The sequence below is a fragment of the Typopeltis vanoorti genome, chromosome 18, assembly GCF_054136105.1.
Source record: "Typopeltis vanoorti isolate ZY-2024b chromosome 18, IOZ_Tvanoo_1.0, whole genome shotgun sequence".
In the NCBI taxonomy this organism is placed as follows: domain Eukaryota; kingdom Metazoa; phylum Arthropoda; class Arachnida; order Uropygi; family Thelyphonidae; genus Typopeltis; species Typopeltis vanoorti.
In genome coordinates, this window is record NC_143566.1 from 5,904,392 (window position 1) to 5,924,385 (window position 19,994).

General features: G+C 37.7%; 1 protein-coding gene across 1 annotated transcript in view; it reads right to left on the reverse strand.

Moving 5' to 3' along the window:
* Nucleotides 1-19,994, reverse strand: part of LOC150096469 (uncharacterized) — a 66,626-nt gene that overhangs the window by 38,034 nt on the left and 8,598 nt on the right. The window lies entirely within an intron of this gene.

Consider the following 19,994-nt stretch of genomic DNA (forward strand, 5'->3'; position numbering starts at 1 on the left):
TTAGACCCACACATGAGAGGTTAGTTAGTCAACTTATACTACATTAATACTATGTATGGAAAGAGGTTTGAGTAAGTAGGAACTTGTTTTCCCATTAGATTTTAAGGCGTGTGCATTATATTCTTTGGGAAACACATAGTAGGAAAGGCTATTCTAGAGTTTAGAAACACATAGTAGGAAAGGCTATTCCAGAGTGTAGCAACAAGAATGAAAGAGGAGGAGGAAAAAGGAACTTGTTCTGTCAGTTAAGAGTTGGACTGTGAAGAGATGGTTGATGGCAGCCGCATGTTATTTAAATGGATTTGTTAAAGAGAGATTTGTAGATCCTAGTTCTGATGAACATTTGCCATGAAAATATTTATAGAAGATGCATGCAGCAGAAACTAAAACCTGTATGAAAGTGGTTGGTCAGAGATGCAACTTGCAGAATCAACATAATACATTCCTGTATTGTGTTGATTATTTTTAGGGAACCCTTTGGGCACTGTCCCAAATGTGCAGTACTCAGTGGATAGGCAAATTTGCAATTTGTACAGGGTTCACTGTTCAGAGTGAAAGTAATGCCTTGAGTAAAAGAGGAAGCCTAATTTTTTAGATGCTGACGATGCAATGGCTGTAATGTTTTGTGCCAGAGGCTTGATGTCAGAATGATACCAAGGAGAGAAATCCCATCTTACCTAAACATTTGAGTGGTGCTAAACATTAGGCAAGGAAAATATGTTTCTTTTTTGTTGGAAATAAGGCAGAATTGTGTTTTCCGGGTATTGAAGTTATCAAGGTTATAGATTGAAGAATAGTTTGGAGATAAGAATTTAGAGATTCGTCTACAAGTTGTGGTGCAAGGGTTGTCAAGTGAAAACAAGGAATGTAATGCGTTATTCAGCAAAATTATGTATTGGATTTTTGGTCAACTGGAGCAGGTCATTGATATATAGAAGGAAGAGGACAAGTGAGAGGAGAGAATTCCTTCGTTCTTAAGACCCCAAGCATTAGTTGCATAGTTAGAAGACAGGTCCATCATGTGAAACATGCATCCAGTGAGAACACTGGCAAACCAGTTCATTAATCGTGGATCTAGTAAGCTCACTTAATAAACCCTTGTGCTAGACCTGGTCAAAAGCCTTGGAGACATCAAGCAACCATTTGGGATTTAAACTATTTCATAGTACTTATGCAGAGATGGGTTACATAGGTAGGCAGATCCCATATTGATCTGGCATTAGCTTAATTGATACTAGCAGTTGTTTATTAGTTGAGTATCTTCAAGGTAGCATGAGAGTTGGTGTTGGTAGTTCTATCCATTAATATGGAGAAAACCAAGATGAGACTGGGCAGTAGTTTGATTATAAGGATTTATTACCCTTCTTAGGAATGTGTTGTGCTTGGGCTAATTTCCACGTCTACGATATATACTAAAATGAATAGGAGTACATAAATAGGTGACACAGAACAGGAGTCAACTCTAGAGTGCAAATCTTCATTCAGGAAAGTTGGAGGAATGCTATCAGGACCAGGGAACTTTTTGGTATCTAATATGGACAGGATTTTTCTGATCCCTTTCTGATGTAAGGTCACGGGGGATATTGAATGTTGGGTGTTTGGAATGGCTGGGGACATTCACCAAAATCATCAAACATGCATTTGTAACAAAAGACAAAATGGTTCCAGTTGAGGGTTTGCAACACAGTGCAATTTTTCTGGATTCTGCAAATAAATTTGACAGAGTACCACCTGTTAAGTTACAATATATAAATTTAGATATTAAGCTACTGAATCTGACTAGATTAGCTGGCCAATCTATCTTTGATAGATGCATGACATTTTTAATGAGGAAACAGTATGTGTGAGAGAAAAAGAGGGCTGCAAGTGGGGGGTTCCACTGAACTTAATAATTAGATCAATTACAGTTCATCAGTCATACCAATACTGTCAACTGAACAAGAAGAAAAATATTCACTTGTTTGTAAACTACGAAGCTTGGGAGAGTGATTGACAAACAATTCTGCTTTTGCGGCTCTTCAGAATGATTTAAATAAGCTTGAAAGATGGGATAATAAATGAAAATGTCAATTTAGCACAGTGAATGTAAGGTTTTACATTTTTGAGATCCACAAATGGGTGGCAGCATATTCCACTGGAACTATACAGTAAAAGGAAATGAGTCTAGTTGATGGCGGATAGAAGTGTGAACTTCATACCAAAGAACTAACAGTGAAGATGATGGCTAGCAGGGTTTACTAAGATAGGTAGTGACTCCATTGTTATAAGGCTCTAATCAGAAAAAAATTGAATTTAAAGTTGAAGAAGAAAATTTTGAGGGTACAAAGGTGGAATAGTAAATATAGTGAAGACTAATTGTTACCTTATGAGGATAGACTAAGGGCATATAACCAACAGAGTTTGGTGGAACGAATGGAATGGGGAGGATAACATACATGAAATGTGAAGAGTATTTACTGGATGGACATAGGTTTTTGATATAGCAGAACAAACAGAAGAGACAAGGACAGTAGCCATCCCTGGACACTGCACAAAAGAGAGAGTGAAAATTTATTATAATTTATTTTTTTATATTTTTTTCTTTATGGAGTAGTAGTAGAAGCATAGATGCACTGTCAGAGTATATGAGAGTACAGTCAACAAATGAGTTCTAGTAGTGGTATAAAGGATTATGTTTTAAAGTATTCCTCTATGTTCAGTCAGGATTTTATGGAGATCTTGAATAATATAACCTTTCCATTGTATCCCAGTTTAATGTGCAAAATGCACTTAGAAATCAAAGAGCATATTCACAGTGGGCCAATTCAGAAATTACAAACAGCACGGCAACAGGAGATTGCAATCAACAATGATGGTGGGCACAATGGGGTGCTGACCAACAAGAAACATAATTCATAAATCAAAATTTCTGCTAATGAAACTTTCTCTTTGTGAAAGCACCCAAATATACAAGAGTTTACCTGGGTGATTTTATGATGAATTGCACCGCTTCTGATCATCATCTTGGACTACAGCATGTTTGTAAAAGTGGGGGGAGGGGGAAATCAAAGAGCCTGTGTCATGTTTTTGAAGTGGAATGGCTCAAAATCTAAGGCATAATTATTAAAGTGTATTCATTTAGCAAATTAATGTAAATAACAATCATTATGTCCATTAATTTGTTAATAATATTAAAATACTGTAAGAGTACTGCAAAATTAAAATATCATTTCCAAACCATAAAAGAAAAGGATGTTGCTAATGGAATGAGAATGATGAAGTCCAATGCTCTGAAACAGAAAAACTGATTAGTAAAGTAAAAGGAGGATGACTAACTAGGACACTAATAGGTTATAAGAATTATGGCAAAAGTGTGACTGTTGGTATAGCTTTTTCATATTTTTATAGGGCCTCATAAGTTAAGTTAGCATAACATAATTAATTGACAAGTGTTTATTCAGGCCATCCCCTAACATTTGCAGGGTCTGGGGAAAGAATACAAATCTAGGCTCACATACCACAAGTCTAAATAATAAATCAAGGTAACAAACTAAAAATAAATTCCATCACATCTACCTTGACATCACCATACCATGATGACAACAAAAATTGAAAAATATGTATATCTATAACGACTATAGGACTGAAAGTCAGCAAAATGTCAAAGATGGCAATTTGATTATTACTGCATTGCGTGTTCTGTTGTTAGGATGGTGATGTTTAGATGAGTAATAAAATAAACGTGTCTATAATCAATGAAATGTTGTATATTACTATTTAAAATTTATTTTTCCATAAAACTGATTTTGAATATTTCATTTATTAATATTTTTGTGTGTTTGTGATATGTGGGTATTCTGAAGTGTAGAGCCAGGGGAAGATGCATTTCTTGCAGAGATCTAAGGGTGTTACTGTGTTCACGATCAATGCGTGTGCGCACACGTGCGTTTCTTTTAATCTTTATTTACAGTTGGACTACCAATCCTATTTATGTTTATTAGCTCTTTGCTAGATGTATATACATTTAAAAAATGAAATTATTTATATAAATAACTATTTATATCTATAAATAATTTTTTGCATAAGTCATCATTCAGAGTTTCTTTATGTTTCTATTCTTAAATAATTATTCAACCTAAATGGTAACATCACCACATTAATAAATCATGCTTGCCAGATGGCATTTTATATACAACTTTTCACTACTGTTTTCATAAGCATTTCCTAGGTCTGCTACTCAAGGTTCACACTTCAGAGTTAATGGGCAATCTCTCTCTCTCTCTCTCTCTGAACTGTACAGACAGGTCACAAAACATAGAACACAACAGTGCTGAGCATACATGAGTGATGAAGCAGAGGAAGAAAAAATCATTTACTTGTTCTTGAAAACTTAGGGGTTGTATTCATTGGGAAAAATAGCATGGGGTTGGCTGTTCTGAAGAAGAGAGGTAAGTGGAACTAAGAAAGATGACAAACTTATTTAATACGTCTGGAGTATATGTATGGATGCAAACCAATGGCTGATCATGTTTTTATATGATCAGAAGAAAGCTGAGGAATGGCAGTTTAGGTGCAGCAATGCCCATGAAGCACCTGCATATATATAAGCATAATCCAGAAACTTACAAGTAAGTAACTGGAGTGAGTGTGTATGTGTGTGTGTGAAAGAAGGGACCTATTATGCAGACTATACTATTCTGTAAAAACTGGTATCCAAAATCTAAGGATGAACACTATTTCTGAATATTACAACCACAAATTCAGACAAATCAGCTTGTGACAATTAGTATAATGAAAACAATTTTGGGTAGAAAGCAAGTGCACATTCAATTTTTGAAATCGCACACAAAGCGATCAACATTATAGCATTGAACAGGATAAAGGGCTGGACTAAGCAAATTGTTGAAGGAAACTATTTTTGTGAAAGAACAAAGTTGCAAACTTGAACGTATTGTAATGTTCCAAAGACTTCATCTAGACAATTTCACGAGAGGAAGATTCTTTGTAAAGCTTGAAGAAGGCTGCAGAATTACTGATATTGCCAGAGAATTTGGAATCTCTCATAGCATTAATCTCAAAACAAACCCCAACTCAACATCATCAGAGTTAAAGATCGGTACTATCAACATAAGAAGCCTGAATGGCAAAGAAATGGAGCTAGCTGAGGAATTAGATAAGTACCAGATCGACATAATAGGGATGACTGAAACAAAAAAGACAAAAACTGGTGAGATCTTTCTGAGCAATAAATACAAAATGTTATATTCAGGCAATGACAATCAAGGAAAAGAAGGGGTGGCCATAGTAGTCAACACAAAATACGAGGCTAATCTTCTTGAATGGCAATCAGTCTCAAGTAGAGTAATGTGGGCAAATATGGGAATGGGGAACTGGACAATGAGACTTATTTCTGCTTATGGTCGTGCAGAAGGTTCTATTAAGGCAGAATTGGAGGAATTTTTTGAGGCTTTAGAAAAAGCAACTGACACAATGAAAAAGGAAAAGTTGGTCCTTGTTAGGGATCTAAATAGTAGAGTAGGAAATGATTGTGAGACATACAAAAATATTTTGGGAAAATTTGGAGAAAAGAGCAAAGCCAATATTAATGGCAAATACCTGTGGGATTTCTGCTCAGGACATGGACTGGTTATTACTAAAACCATGTTCCAACATAAAAATGTGCACAAATTCACATGGAGAGAAGAAGCAAGGAATAAGAAAAGTCTCATTGACTATGTTATTGTTGAGAGTGATGTTTTCTCCATGGTGCAGGATACCAGAGTGTACAGAGGATTTGAAATTGGAAGTGATCACTATTTAGTCTTGAGCAGGATAAAATTGAATTTCATATTGAAAAGAATAACATGTAAGAAAGTTTTAAAACAAATAAAAGTTGAGCAGCTCTCAGATGTGAACTGTAGACTAAAATACACAAAGATTATTGAAGAAAAAATGAAAGAGTTTGAGAACAGGAATCAAACCTTGGAGATTCAGTGGCAAACTCTGAAGAAAACATTGATTGATTCTGCCAGAGAGGCATGTGGTGAGGTTGTCTGCAAGGATAAAAAAATCAGAACTCCCTGGTGGACCCAGGAAGTTAAAGAGGCAGTGAATGAAAAGAAGACAGCATATCAGAAGTTCTTGTCAAATAAGTCAGCTTGTGCTCTTAGAGAATACAGAGACAAATGCAAGAATGCTAAACACCGTGTAAAACTAGCTAAACAAAAGTCATGGGAGGACTTTGGCAAGAATATATAAAATGAATATCAAGAAGGTGGCAAAATATTCTGGAGGTTGTTGAAGAAGCTTAGGAATGGAGGAAAGAGTGTTGTAAAAGGAGTTAGAAATGATAAAGGTGACATGAAAACAGCAGAAAAGGATATCCCTGAAGTATGGAGTAATTACTTTGAAAAACTGCTAAATGAAATAAGCAGTGATGACAGCACAGTGGTAAAAAATACTGACCAAGCATGCAGTCAGGAATACATATCCATACTTGAAGTAGAAAAAGCCATCAAAGGCTTGAAATGTGGAAAGGCAGCAGGAGTAGATGCTATTTGACCAGAAATGCTGAAGTATGGTGGTATAAGAGTCTTACAGTGGCTGCACTATATAGTTCAGAAAGCCTGGACAGAGGGATGAATTCCCAATGATTGGAGTAGAGCTCTCATAGTACCCATATATAAAAAGGGAAATAAAACTGAATGTGAGAATTACAGAGGTATTTCCCTACTGAGTGTTCCTGGCAAGATCTATGCAAGTATACTTGAGAAACGGTTGAGAAGAATTGTGGAAGAAAAGCTTGGTGAAGAACAAGCTGGATTCAGGCCAAATAGAGGCTGTCAGGATCAGATCTTCACTTTACTACAAATAGTCGAGAAAGCATGGGAATATAACATAGATCTGTATTTAAGTTTTGTCGATTTGGAAAAGGCATATGACAAGGTGCCAAGAGAGAAGCTATTCAATATGCTACAGTTATATGGTGTCAATGGGGCATTATATCAAGCAATATTTAGTCTTTATTTGAGTTGTAAGTCAGCAGTTAGAATTGAAGGAAGTACACGAAGATGGTTTAATGTTAAATCTGGTGCGAGATGAGGATGTACATTATCCCCTCTGTTATTCATTATCTATATGGATCACATTATGAAGGAAAGTGGTATTAAACATGATATCAAAATTGGAGATGTTAATGTCAGCTCTTTGCTTTATGCGGATGATGTTATACTTCTAAATAAATCCGCTACAAGTCTGCAAGATTCTCTGACTAAATTGAATAGATGTTGTAATAGATATGGTATGAAGGTCAGCAATAAAAACACAAAGGCAATGAAAATAGGCAGAATCATTGAAAATGTCAACTGTGTTGTGAATGGAGAACCTGTGGAACAAGTGAAACATTTCAGCTACTTAGGCACAATTTTTACTGAAGATGGTAAATTAAATATAGAAATAGACAACAGAATCAGCAAAGCTGGTATGGTAGGAAGTCAATTGAATAAATTCATATGGAATAAGAGAGAAATTAGTCGGAACACTAAATTAGCTGTATACAAGACAGTGTTCAAACCAGTTTTAACTTATGGATCTGAGAGCTGGGTCAGAAGTAAAACACTTGACCAAAGACTAGAGACCACAGATATGAGAGTCCTGAGAAAGATTATAGGCATGAACAGATGACATCAATGGCAATATCATATTAAAAACGAGGATATTATGAGAGAACTTGACATTGTCAACATCCAGAAATGCGTTAGCAGAGCTAATCTCAGGTGGTATGGTCACTTAAACAGAATGGGCGAAGAAAGATTAGCAAAACAAGTGTTCTCTGCCAGGTTGGCAGCAAAACGACCCAGAGGAAGACGAAGATATAGGTTGATTTATACGGTACAAAGTGCCTTAGATGATAGAAATATAAGATCTGATAATGTTGGAGTCTTGACAAGTAACAGACTGATTTAAAGGAAAATTGTAGATAGGAAGTTAGTAATGATGTAATTTTTTTCATGTAGTACTATCATATCCTGTACACCCCTTGAGGGTACATGGCAGGAATTTGATGATGATGATGATGATTATTAATTATTACCATTATTCATCTTCTTCATTATTCATCTGCTACCTATAAAGTGCCTTCTTCCAGATTTCATGCTTAATCCCCTCATTCATCCATTTTACACATATTTTATCCAGCCTTTTGAGCTTCGTAATGAATTCAAACATTGATGCTGCTATGTATTTCTTTGTCAGTTCCCGAGAAGCATTTATTTTCTCTCTGCTCAATCCTCATTTCATACTATAGCTCCAAGCTGTTTCTTAAGCTTGTCATAATCACCAACTTTGTACTTCCAAATATATCCTTTCCTCACAGAAGTTTGCATATGCTGACTTATTTACCAGGAATTTTTGGTATGCTTTCTTCTTTTCCAGAACTGCTTCTTTATCTTCTTGTGTCAACCATGTTGTTCTTATTTTTGTATCCATGCAGACAACTTCACCACATACCTCCCTAGTCAAATCAATCAGTGTTTTCTTCAGAATTTGCCATTGAGACTCCAAGGTTTGGTTCTTTTTGTCAGTTTGTTTCATTTTTAATTCAGTAATGTTTGTATAGTCAAGTCTACAATTTACTTTTAAAAGCTGCTCAACTTTAATTCTTTTTAAAACTGTCTTACATACTGTAATAAAGATCCAAAAAAGGCTTCACTTCTGCCAACACCCCCCCCCCCCCCCACCCCCCCCCCCCCCCACCCCCCCCCCCCCCCACCCCCCCCCCCCCCCACCCCCCCCCCCCCCCACCCCCCCCCCCCCCCACCCCCCCCCCCCCCCACCCCCCCCCCCCCCCACCCCCCCCCCCCCCCACCCCCCCCCCCCCCCACCCCCCCCCCCCCCCACCCCCCCCCCCCCCCACCCCCCCCCCCCCCCACCCCCCCCCCCCCCCACCCCCCCCCCCCCCCACCCCCCCCCCCCCCCACCCCCCCCCCCCCCCACCCCCCCCCCCCCCCACCCCCCCCCCCCCCCACCCCCCCCCCCCCCCACCCCCCCCCCCCCCCACCCCCCCCCCCCCCCACCCCCCCCCCCCCCCACCCCCCCCCCCCCCCACCCCCCCCCCCCCCCACCCCCCCCCCCCCCCACCCCCCCCCCCCCCCACCCCCCCCCCCCCCCACCCCCCCCCCCCCCCACCCCCCCCCCCCCCCACCCCCCCCCCCCCCCACCACTCTGGCACGGGCAAGCAGGTTTTTCCTCCCGGAAACTCGGGTTTTTCGTCCTGTAAACTCAAGAAAATCGACCGTAGAACCCACATTATTTCAGACATTAAATATATTGGTGTTAGGGGTTAGGGACCACGAGATGGCGGCACATTTGAGCCGTCTCTCTTCACTGCGTACCGCTTAATTAGTGATAGCCTTGGGCCATCTGTCTCTGATTGGGTACCAGTGGAGATTGAACTGCCCATTCAGTCTCCAAAAGTTAGATAGGGCTAAATGGCCTCGCCTACTCCCGTATACGGGAATAAAAAAGGTGTTAGCTGATTTTTTTTTTTTTAGCTGATTTATAATAGAATAAGCTCCACAATTTTTAAAAATGTCCCAATAGAACAAGCTGGCTTCAGACCAAATCGTGGGTGTTGTGACCAGGTTCTCTTTGGTAACTCACATAGAAGCTGGTTTTCAAAAAGGTTTAAAAACCTCAGCAGCATTTATTGATTTGTCAACAGCCTTCGACACCGTTTGGAGACAAGGCCTTCTATATAAAATTATCCCATGTAAAACAATAGTCCATATTATTAACAATATGCTAAGAGATAGAAGATTTATAGTGACTATAGATAATAAAACTAGCAGCGAAAGGAAGTTAAATAATGGACTGCCACAGGGATTTGTTTTATCTTTGTCATTATTCAATCTGTATATATCTGATCTTCCTGTCACTACATCAAGGAAATTTTGTTATGCCGACGATATAGCAATAACTACACAGCATAAATGCATAAGTCGTACAGAAGAAATTCTAAAAGCTGATTTAACTATTCTGGATGAATATTTTAAAAGATGGAGACGCTGTTTAAATAGGAGCAAAACGGTAATATCTTGTTTTCGCTAAATAATAACTTGGCAAATGCAAAACTAAAAATTGAATTGAACAACACTATGCTTGCATATAATACATTCCCTAAGTACTTGGGAGTCACACTTGACCGTTCTCTCACTTTCAGGCAACACAACATCTTTCAAACTTGGATATAAACTAAGGACAAGTAATAATATCCTACAGAGACTCTGTGGCATTACCTGGGGTTCTAGAGCCTCTACTCTTCGAACAACAGCCCTTGCTTTGGTATTCTCAAGTGCTGAATATTGTGCTCCTGTGTGGCTAAATAGCCCTCACACAAGGATTATCAATTCTCAATTAAACAATACCTTAAGATTAATTACAGGCTCTATTAGATCAACCCCAACATATTGGTTACCTCTTTTAGCAGGCATTATTCCTACAGAACTACGTAGATTGAATTCTTTAGTCCGTGAATTCCAAAAAATTGCTGGTAATCTGAACCTACCTATTCATCAGGATCTCCCAACTCTTAACGTCAATAGATTGAAATCTCGCCATCCATCACTACAAGCAGCAGAAAAACTAGTGCTAAATAATTTTAATCCTTTATCAAAGTGGGAAGAAATATGGAAAGAAAATACGAAAGAACATTTGCATAACATCTTTAAAGATGATCAAATCATCACAGGATCAGATCTACCTTGCAAAACATGGACGGTAATAAATAGAATTCGGACAAATCATGGCCTATGTGGAGATACTCTCTATAAATGGAACAGACAAACATCTCCAGAATGTGACTGTGGTGCTCCATGACAGACTATGCAACATATTGTAACAGAATGCACCTTCTGTGCTTTTCAGAATGACTGGAATGACTTTTTACAAGTGGCTCCTGAAGCTGTGACCTGGATTACGAACTTAGATCTGAATTTATAATGATATATATGTTTCTTTTCCTTATTATAACATATTAAGACTTTTACTTTTAACTCTTATTTTAATTTTCCAACTTCTTGGATTAGATCTGTGTTTTCCTTCAAAGTTTTAACTTAAAATATTTTTAATTCTTCAATTCTGTTAATATATAATGACATCATGATTCTCTTTTTTAACATCATGTTTTTGCCATGAGCTATGTATGTATATAGGTATGTATTAAATTTTGAAGTTTTGTATGCATAATATAAAATTAATTATTATTTTCAGGTATTTTCGTAACATTATCCCATTAATCATGATGTCAGATAAGAACAGAATTTAATTAGACAGAAGAAGAAAAAGAAAAGATACTGCTTTAGAAAGTAAGATCCAAATTTTAGATCATTTAGCACTAGAGAAGGTTCAGCATCCTTAGGAAAATATTCTGGATTGAACAACGCTACTATGAGGACAAGAAAAATGAAGAAGTCATTAGAAAATCTGTTCTTTATGGAACAAAATTAGGTGCCAAGTTGTCATCATATACGAGAGATATTATAAAAGTGAAGAGGGAAAAGGCCCTAGTGATGTGGATAAAAGATTGCTCACAAAAGGAATACCTTTAGACAGAAATGTCATCAAACAGAAAGCATTACAGTTGTACAAACAGATTCAGGAAAAGGAGCCAACAACATCAAACATTAATTGTAATATTTCTGCAAGCACAGGTTGGCTTACAAAATTTCTCAAAAGATACATACTTCATAATGTAAAAATAAAAGAAGTTGCATCTGCAGATGAGCTGGCAGCTAAAGAATTCTTTCAAAACTGTCCAAAATCATTGAAAATAGTGGCTACGCTCCTGATGAAGTTTGGAATGCAGATGAGACCGGTCTTTTTTTGGAAAAAAAAATGCCATGTAGAACTTATATAGCGAAATCACAAAAAAGTGTTGATGGCTTTAAAATAGATAAGGATCATGTGATTCTATTATTTTGCAGTAATGCTTCAGGAGATTGTATATTAAAACCATTACTCATTAATCGATCCCTAAGACCACAGGCAATGAAAGGTTTGGATTTTAACAATTTACCAGTGCACTGGAAGGCAAACTAAAAAGGTTGGGTTACAAAAGAAATTTTTTATTATTATTATTATTATTATTATTCAGGCCTCCATGGAGTCAAAAGACTCATCGTGGGAGGTCCTTCCTAAGAACATAAAGTCTGTCAAGACTCATCGAGGGTAGGTTCCCCCCTAAGAAACACAAAGTCTATCATACCACTCCTTAAACTCATTGACTGTTCTCGCCCTCACCACTCTATCAGGCAATGCATTCCACGGCTCAACCACCCTCCATGCAAAGAAACCACATCTCACCCTCTTGCTCACAGTTTCCTTTCGTAACTTCCAGGGATGGCCAGTTGTCATCACTCCTTCCTGCTGTTCAACCAAGTGAAAGAACTCCCCAGTGTCAACCCTGTAACCACCTCTCAACAGTTTAAAAGTCTCAATCATATCACTTCTCCTTCTTCTATCCGCAAAACTCTGCAGTCCACATTCCCTCAGCCGATTCTCATAACTATCCTTGTACAGTCCTGAGACCATCTTTGTCATCAGTCTTTGTATCTTTTCCACAGTTAATTTATCCCCTTCAAATCCTGGGGACCAAATCTGAGAACAATAATCCAAGTGTGGTCTGATCAGAGACTTATACAACGGAATGATAACCCTCTTATCTCTGCAGGTCAGTGTCCTTCTCATAATTGCAGCAATGCTCTGTGTTACCTTCACCACCTTTGCAATATGTCCCCTAAACTTCAGGTTTCTATCAATCATCAACGCCAGATCTCTTGTCTCCCCTACTTCCTCCAGTATAACTCCTCCCATAGAGTATGCAGCATCCCATCGATGTTTCCCAAACCTCAAGACCTTACATTTTGCTGCATTAAACTGACACCCCCCATTCATTTGCCCATCAATCTAGCTTATTTAAATCCTCTTGCAGGGCTACCACATCTACACTATTACTAATAATCCTTCCCAGCTTCGCATCATCCGCAAACAACTGAATATCCCCCTGCAATCCACTGACTATGTCATTGATATAAAGGTTAAACAATATAGGTCCTAGTACTGAGCCCTGTGTGGGACCCCACTTGTAACCCTCTGCCTCCTGGAAACTGCTCCACCATACACAACTCTCAGATACCTATCACACAGCCAATCCTGAATCCAGTTGACCAATCTGACATCCAGACCCATGTGCTGCAACTTAAATATCAGCTTATCATGTGGCACCCTGTCAAATGCCTTTGCTACGTCTAAGAAAATTGCAGTATATGCCTTTCCCTCATCTATGAATGAATGAATTTCCCTCATCTATTTTAATGAATGGTTCCATCAATGTTTTGTTCCAGAAGTTAAACACTATTTGATGGAAAAAAATCTGGATTTTAAAGTTTTATTGATTATTGACAATGCACCTGCCATCCTATTTTAGAACACCCAAATGTGGAATTCTGTTTTCTGCCACCTAATACAAAAATCCTTAATATAACCACTAAACCACAGTGTGATCGCTACCTTCAAAACTTACTACATAAGAACATTCCAATACATTTTGGATAAACTTGATAAGGATAATTTACTGACAGTTATTAATGTGTGGAAAAATTTTATTTTGGATTGCAACAAACTTGCTAAGTTGGCATTATCAGAATTGAAACCATCAACTTTAAACGCATACTGATAAAAACTTGGCCAGAATGTGTGAAAAAGAAAAACCTTGTGCCTTTGCATACAACTGAACATCCCAATATCAATCAGATTAGCACATGCAGTTGGCAGAGAAGGATTTGATGATTTTTCATCTGCAGATATTAAAGAATTGATGGTTGACAGGGTTAGTGATGACAAAATAATAGACTCTCTCCTTGAGAATCTCGATTAAAAAGAAAAAAGTGATTATGATGATGATGAGATTCCACTCACTGCAGGATTAATTAAACAAGGGCGTCAAATGGCTAGTAAATTGCAAAGGCATTTTCTTACACGATCCAAATACTGAATGAGCTGAACAGTCTAAACGTGAACTGAAGTAATGTATGGTGCGATATGAAGAATCATACAAAGATCTAGTCAAAACAGGATCTCAACAATTACAGACTTTGTGGTAATAATTAAAAAAAAAAAAAATCAACCTTCACATTTATTGGAAATTAGTGCTAATTTAGTTCCCTTTACTGAAGAAAACATTTCACCATTGCAGTATGAACAGGACAGCCGAATTGTTTCAAGTTATGGAAGTGATTTAATTCCAGTCTCACACAAAAGAATGCAGCTACTGTCAGAAAGTGATGGCAAATAAAATTTAACTAATAGCCATATGTGTGCAGGTATATATGGGCCTTTTCAAATTTGTTTTATTAGTGATCCACTATTTTCTTTAAGAAAGATACATATGTATATACTTTAAATAAGTATTTAAAATAAAAAATATTCCATTCAAATTAAACAGAATTTTATTTAATGTTTTTCATATGTTTTGTTTGAAAATAACTTGTTGTTTTTTTCATATGCATTGTATTCTTTTTTACACAATTTTTTCTGGAACCAACCTACCATGTAAATACAGAATTGTATATTGGTTAGATAGATCAGAGAAACGCTCTCTAAACAATACCAACAAGTTGTGTATGATGGAGCAGTGTCTCAGAACAGGAAGGTGACCAGTGGTGTGCCTCAGGGTTCTGTTCTTGGGACCCTACTGTTTAACTTACACTTACACTTATTTGGTAATAATATTTCATATATGGATAGAATGAGGATCTTCAAATGTTTGCTGATGATGCAAAGTAGAATTATCAGGAGTAGTGCTGATGCTAATTGTCAACATTTACTTCTCCATTCACATGGTAGCTTGGACATGAGTATGGCGTTACAGCTTTAATATTAAAAAATGCAAGGTATCACACTTTGGGATACAAAGATATAAGGCCACATATACTGTATTGATGAAGTTGTACTTCAGGAAAGGGGATGAGATTGAGAATCTTGGAGTAATGGTACACAGCGAACTGAAGTTCCAAGGTCATGCTGCAAGTGTTGCAAAGACTGTACATATTAAATCAAAGATGCCAAGAAATTATATTCTTCATTTCATCCTTTATCCAAGTGTAAGCAAAAGGTTTATGGGTGAAGTCACTTCACAACTGGACTACTTGTATATAGAGGCTAATAACTTCACATCAATTGCCTTGGTATCCCATAATACAAGGCACATACCCTTATGGACATGTATAATGCTATGCATTATGAGAAGGGCCATTATCCAGGCCAGTTTCAACCTTTATTGAGGACTCATCAGTGGGAGCCAGACTCAGTTGTGAAGAGACTTCATGCACAAACTTTCTATGCTTACACTTGGATAAAAGGTGAAACCAAGAATATATTTTCTTCATCAAATTACTGACATGTACTGTCAAGGAATGTACAAGATATGATAGTACTACATGAAAATTTTACATGATTACTAACTTCCTATCTACAATTTTCTTCAAAATCAATCTGTTACCTGTCAAGACTCCAACATTGTCAGATCTTATATTTCTATCTTCTATGGCACTTTGTACCGTATCAATCCACCTAAACCTTGGTCTTCCTCTGCGTCTTTTTTCCTGCAAACCTGGCAGAGAACACTTGTTTTGCTAATCTTTCCTCTCCCATTCTGTTTAAGTGACCATACCACCTGAGATTAGCTCTGATAACACATTCCTGGATGCTAACAATGTCAAGTTCTTTCTTAATATCCTTGTTTTTAATATGATAATAATAATATAATATATAATAATATATTAATATATAATATAATATATTAACTGAGAGGAGACCTCCACACAGCCTTTAAAGGAATACGGAGGATCAACCAGGACTTCTGACCTAACGTCCAATCCTCACCTTCTCGTGGTGCACCCTGTTAGCTATCTACCCGGATACTGAGGGAACGAGGATGGGCTGGCAATTTGGGATTTAGCTGACAAAAGTGTATTCTTTTTGGCTTAAATCACAATATAATTTCTTGGCATCTTCAATTTATAGTATAAGTGAAAAAAGTTTCAACTATACATCGTATTGCTGCTATGATAAAAAGTTTATTGATGTGCGAGGATAAGGAGGTGATGGTGCCTCTAAATAAAGGCATTGGTCAGACCACATATGGACTATTTTGCTCAGATTTGATCATCTGGTTTTCATTGTGATGTGGAAACACTAGAGAAGGGTCAAAGACAAATGACTAAAATAATATCAGGACTCTGGAGTGTTGGTTATGAAGAGCATTTGGGGGAAATATAGGTTACAGAGGTTGAATAAGAGGAAAAGAGGACATAAGATAGAGACTATCAATTTAGTAAAGAGATTTCATCAGATTAATGCAGAAGGAATTATAAAAAGAGTGGATGTTAAGATGGGAAGAACAAGAGGCCATCCCTGGAAGTTCTATAAAGATGTGGGGAAGAAGGGTGTGAGGAGTAGATTTTTCCCATAAAGAGTTCTTGGTGAGTAGAATGCATTGCCTGAATGCACTGTGAATGCAGGTAGCATAAATAACTTCAAAGCTCATTATGAAAGACATATTGCTGGTTGAATGGGCCCTCCCACGATGAGTCTGTTGACATCATGAAAGTTACAAAAATAATAAAACAGGTGCTTGGATGACAGGAAAAAAGACACCCTGAGGATGACCAAGATCAAGTCAGATTAATGCAATTGTGTTCTTAGAAAAAAGAAAAGAAATCTCAGATGTGTCCATATTGGAGACATGACAAACAGCAGATTAATTTGGAAGAAATTAATAATAGGAAGGCAACTATAATACAAACTTAATGAGTTCCATTACAGTATCCAATACACCATACAAGAGTGTGTATCAGGAGTTTGATTTCCAATCAAATGACATTTGTCAATACTGAATGAACTACAGAGGAAGGCTCCTTTAAAGTCCCCCCCAACCAAATGGGGGAGTGGGTGTTTCATATAAATAATGTTTCATAATTTTTTTTTTTCATACAAGAAATTTTTTTTCAGAAAATATCTTTTCTTTTTGGATATATAAGAAGACATAAAAATGATTAACTTTTGTTCTAGGTGTTTGTTTATCAGAACTTTCCAGACCCCGCCTCCCTCATAAAATATTAGAACAAGTAAATACATTCATGTGACTTATGACATGAAAATGAAAAAGATATAGACATTAAAATATCAAATTTTGTTGAAGTAAATGGCATAATAAAGAATATATTTAAGCCATTTCTGGCTTAAATAAAAAGAAGAATGAAAAATGGACTGAAACAACAAAGATGAAAAATACTCGGACATACCAAGTAGGACCATTTTACAATCCCTGAATATAAAACCAATTAACTGCTATATAAGTAAACATAAATATAACATAAATGATAGCATTGCAACAAACTGTTCTCCAACTATTGACCCACTAATCTCAACTCAATGCTGTCTAAAGTAAAGATCTGTCTCTGATCTTTTATAACTAGACTGCCATTTTTTTTCATATTATTATTATTCAGGCTTTCATGGAGTCAAGACTCATTGCGAGCGGTCCGTCCTAGGAAACAAAGTCTATCATACCACTCCTTGAACTCACTGACCGTTCTTGCTCTCACCACTCTATCAGGCAATGCATTCCACAGTTAAAACCACCCTCCATGCAAAGAAACCAATCCTTGCCCTCTTGCTCACAGCTTCCTTTCATAACTTCCAGGGATAGCCCCCTTGTCATCACTCCTTCCCTCTGTTCCATCAAGCGAAAGAACTCCCCGGTGTCAACCCTGTAACTACCTCTCAACAGTTATAAAGTCTCAATCATATCACCTCTCCTCCTATCTACCAAACTGTGCAGTCCACATTCTATCAGCTGATCCTCATAACAACATTGTAGTAGTCCTGAAACCATCTTTGTTATCTGCCTCTGTACCCTTTCCACAGTTAATTTATCCCCTTCAAATCCTGGGGACCTAATTTGAGAACAACAGTTGTGGTGTGATCAAGGTCTTATACAATGGAATGATAACTCATCTCTGCAGGTCAGCATCCTTCTCAGTATTGCAGCAGTCTTCTGAGTTACCTTCACCACCTTTGCAACATGATCCCTGAATTTCAGGTTTCTATCAATCATCACCTCCAGATCTCGTCTCCCCTACTTCTTCCAGTATAGCTCCTCCAATTGAGTATGCTGCCTCCCATCGATGTATCCCAAACTTAAAGACTTTACATTTTGCTGTATTAATCCGATACACCATTCATTTGCCCAACTGTCTAGTTTATTCAAATCCTCTTGCAGGGCTGCCACATCTGCACTATTACTGATAACCCTTCCAAGCTTCACATCATCTGGAAACAACTGAATATCCCCCCTCTGCAATCCACTGACAATGTCATTGATATAAAAGATAAAACAAATGGTCCCAGTACTGAGCCCTGTGGGACCCCACTTGTAACCTTCTAACTCCTTGATATTGCCCCACCATACACAACTCTCTGATACTATCAGACAGCCAATCCTGAATCCAGTTGACTAACCCGACATCTAAACCCATGTGCTGCAACTTAAATATCAGCCTATCACATGGCACCCTGTCAAATGCCTCTGTAAAATCCAAAGAAATGACAGTAGATGCCTTTCCACTCTTTTCACTTTATTGTAAAAAGGCAATCATATTACTAAAGCAGGAGCACTCCTTAACAAATCCATGTTGACTCTCACAGATAACATTACCATCATATGCCCAACACTGTATTAATCCTTCACTAATTTCTCCAAGATCTTAACTAATGATGAAACACAAACTGGCCTATAATTAGACACTTCTAGTCTGCTACCACCCTTATGCAATGGCACAATCTTACCTGCCTTCCATTCCTTGGGTACCTTACACATAGCCAGACTTTCATTGAAAAGCCAGGTCAACGGAGTTGTCAGTTCTTTAGCATATTCTCTCAAAACCTGTGGCGAAATACCATCCAGTCCCACAGCTTTACTGACATCCAGAGTACTCAGTATTTGGAACACGCTCTCCTCTTGCACCTCTAAACCTGCCTATCCCTCTAGTATTAGAACCTACTTCTCCAGGATAATGTTATTCATCATAATAGTGGAGGTTGTTTTCTCTTTAGATTTTCTTACTAATGCAGGTGTTCCTCACTGCTCTTATTTCACTGTCTTATTCATAATAAACAACTTTGTCTCACTGACAATCAATAATTTGCAGCACTTTCCATTCCTTCTATTCATATGACAAACAGTGCATTACTCAAAGGGCTTAAGCTTCAATCATCTACTACACTACTAGTGCCCTCAACACTAATCTTCATACCTTCCTTCCATGGAGTGATCTCAACTTAGTCATCTTTAATGCTTCAAAACACAATTTTGTCTTTCTTTCTCACAAAAGAAATTAGTTTCGATTCCCTTACCTTTGATCATGATTAATAATCAAGACCATATCTCTCTTCTTGGATAGGCAATTATCCCTAGTCTTTCCTGGCAAGATCATCAATTTCTATAGCACATCCTCAGCTACGAAAAACTTGACAACCTTATTTGCTCAAGATGTTACTTTTCATCGAGCTTTTAACTCTGTACAAATTCAAATTCTGCCCAACCCTGGAATAGTGCTCTCACATTTAGAGTGGTGCACCAAAAACCTCTCTAAAAATTCTGAATGCTGTTCAAAAGTGGACATTTCAGGTAATCAACAACCCTCCCCCACCCCTCTCTCTTCAGCTGCTGTCTCATAGATTGTCAGTTTCTCTCTTTCACACAAATATTTCCATGGATGTGTTCAGCAAACTGGTACCTAATATTCCTGCCTCCTTCTGCTAAATCTACAGTTACACTACTCAACATTCTTTTAAAGATGAATGGCTGACTCACCTGTTACTCTCATTCATTCATATTTCATTGCTTCTACCCCAGTTCTATGGAACAGCTTTTCAGACAACTACCTCCAGCTCTT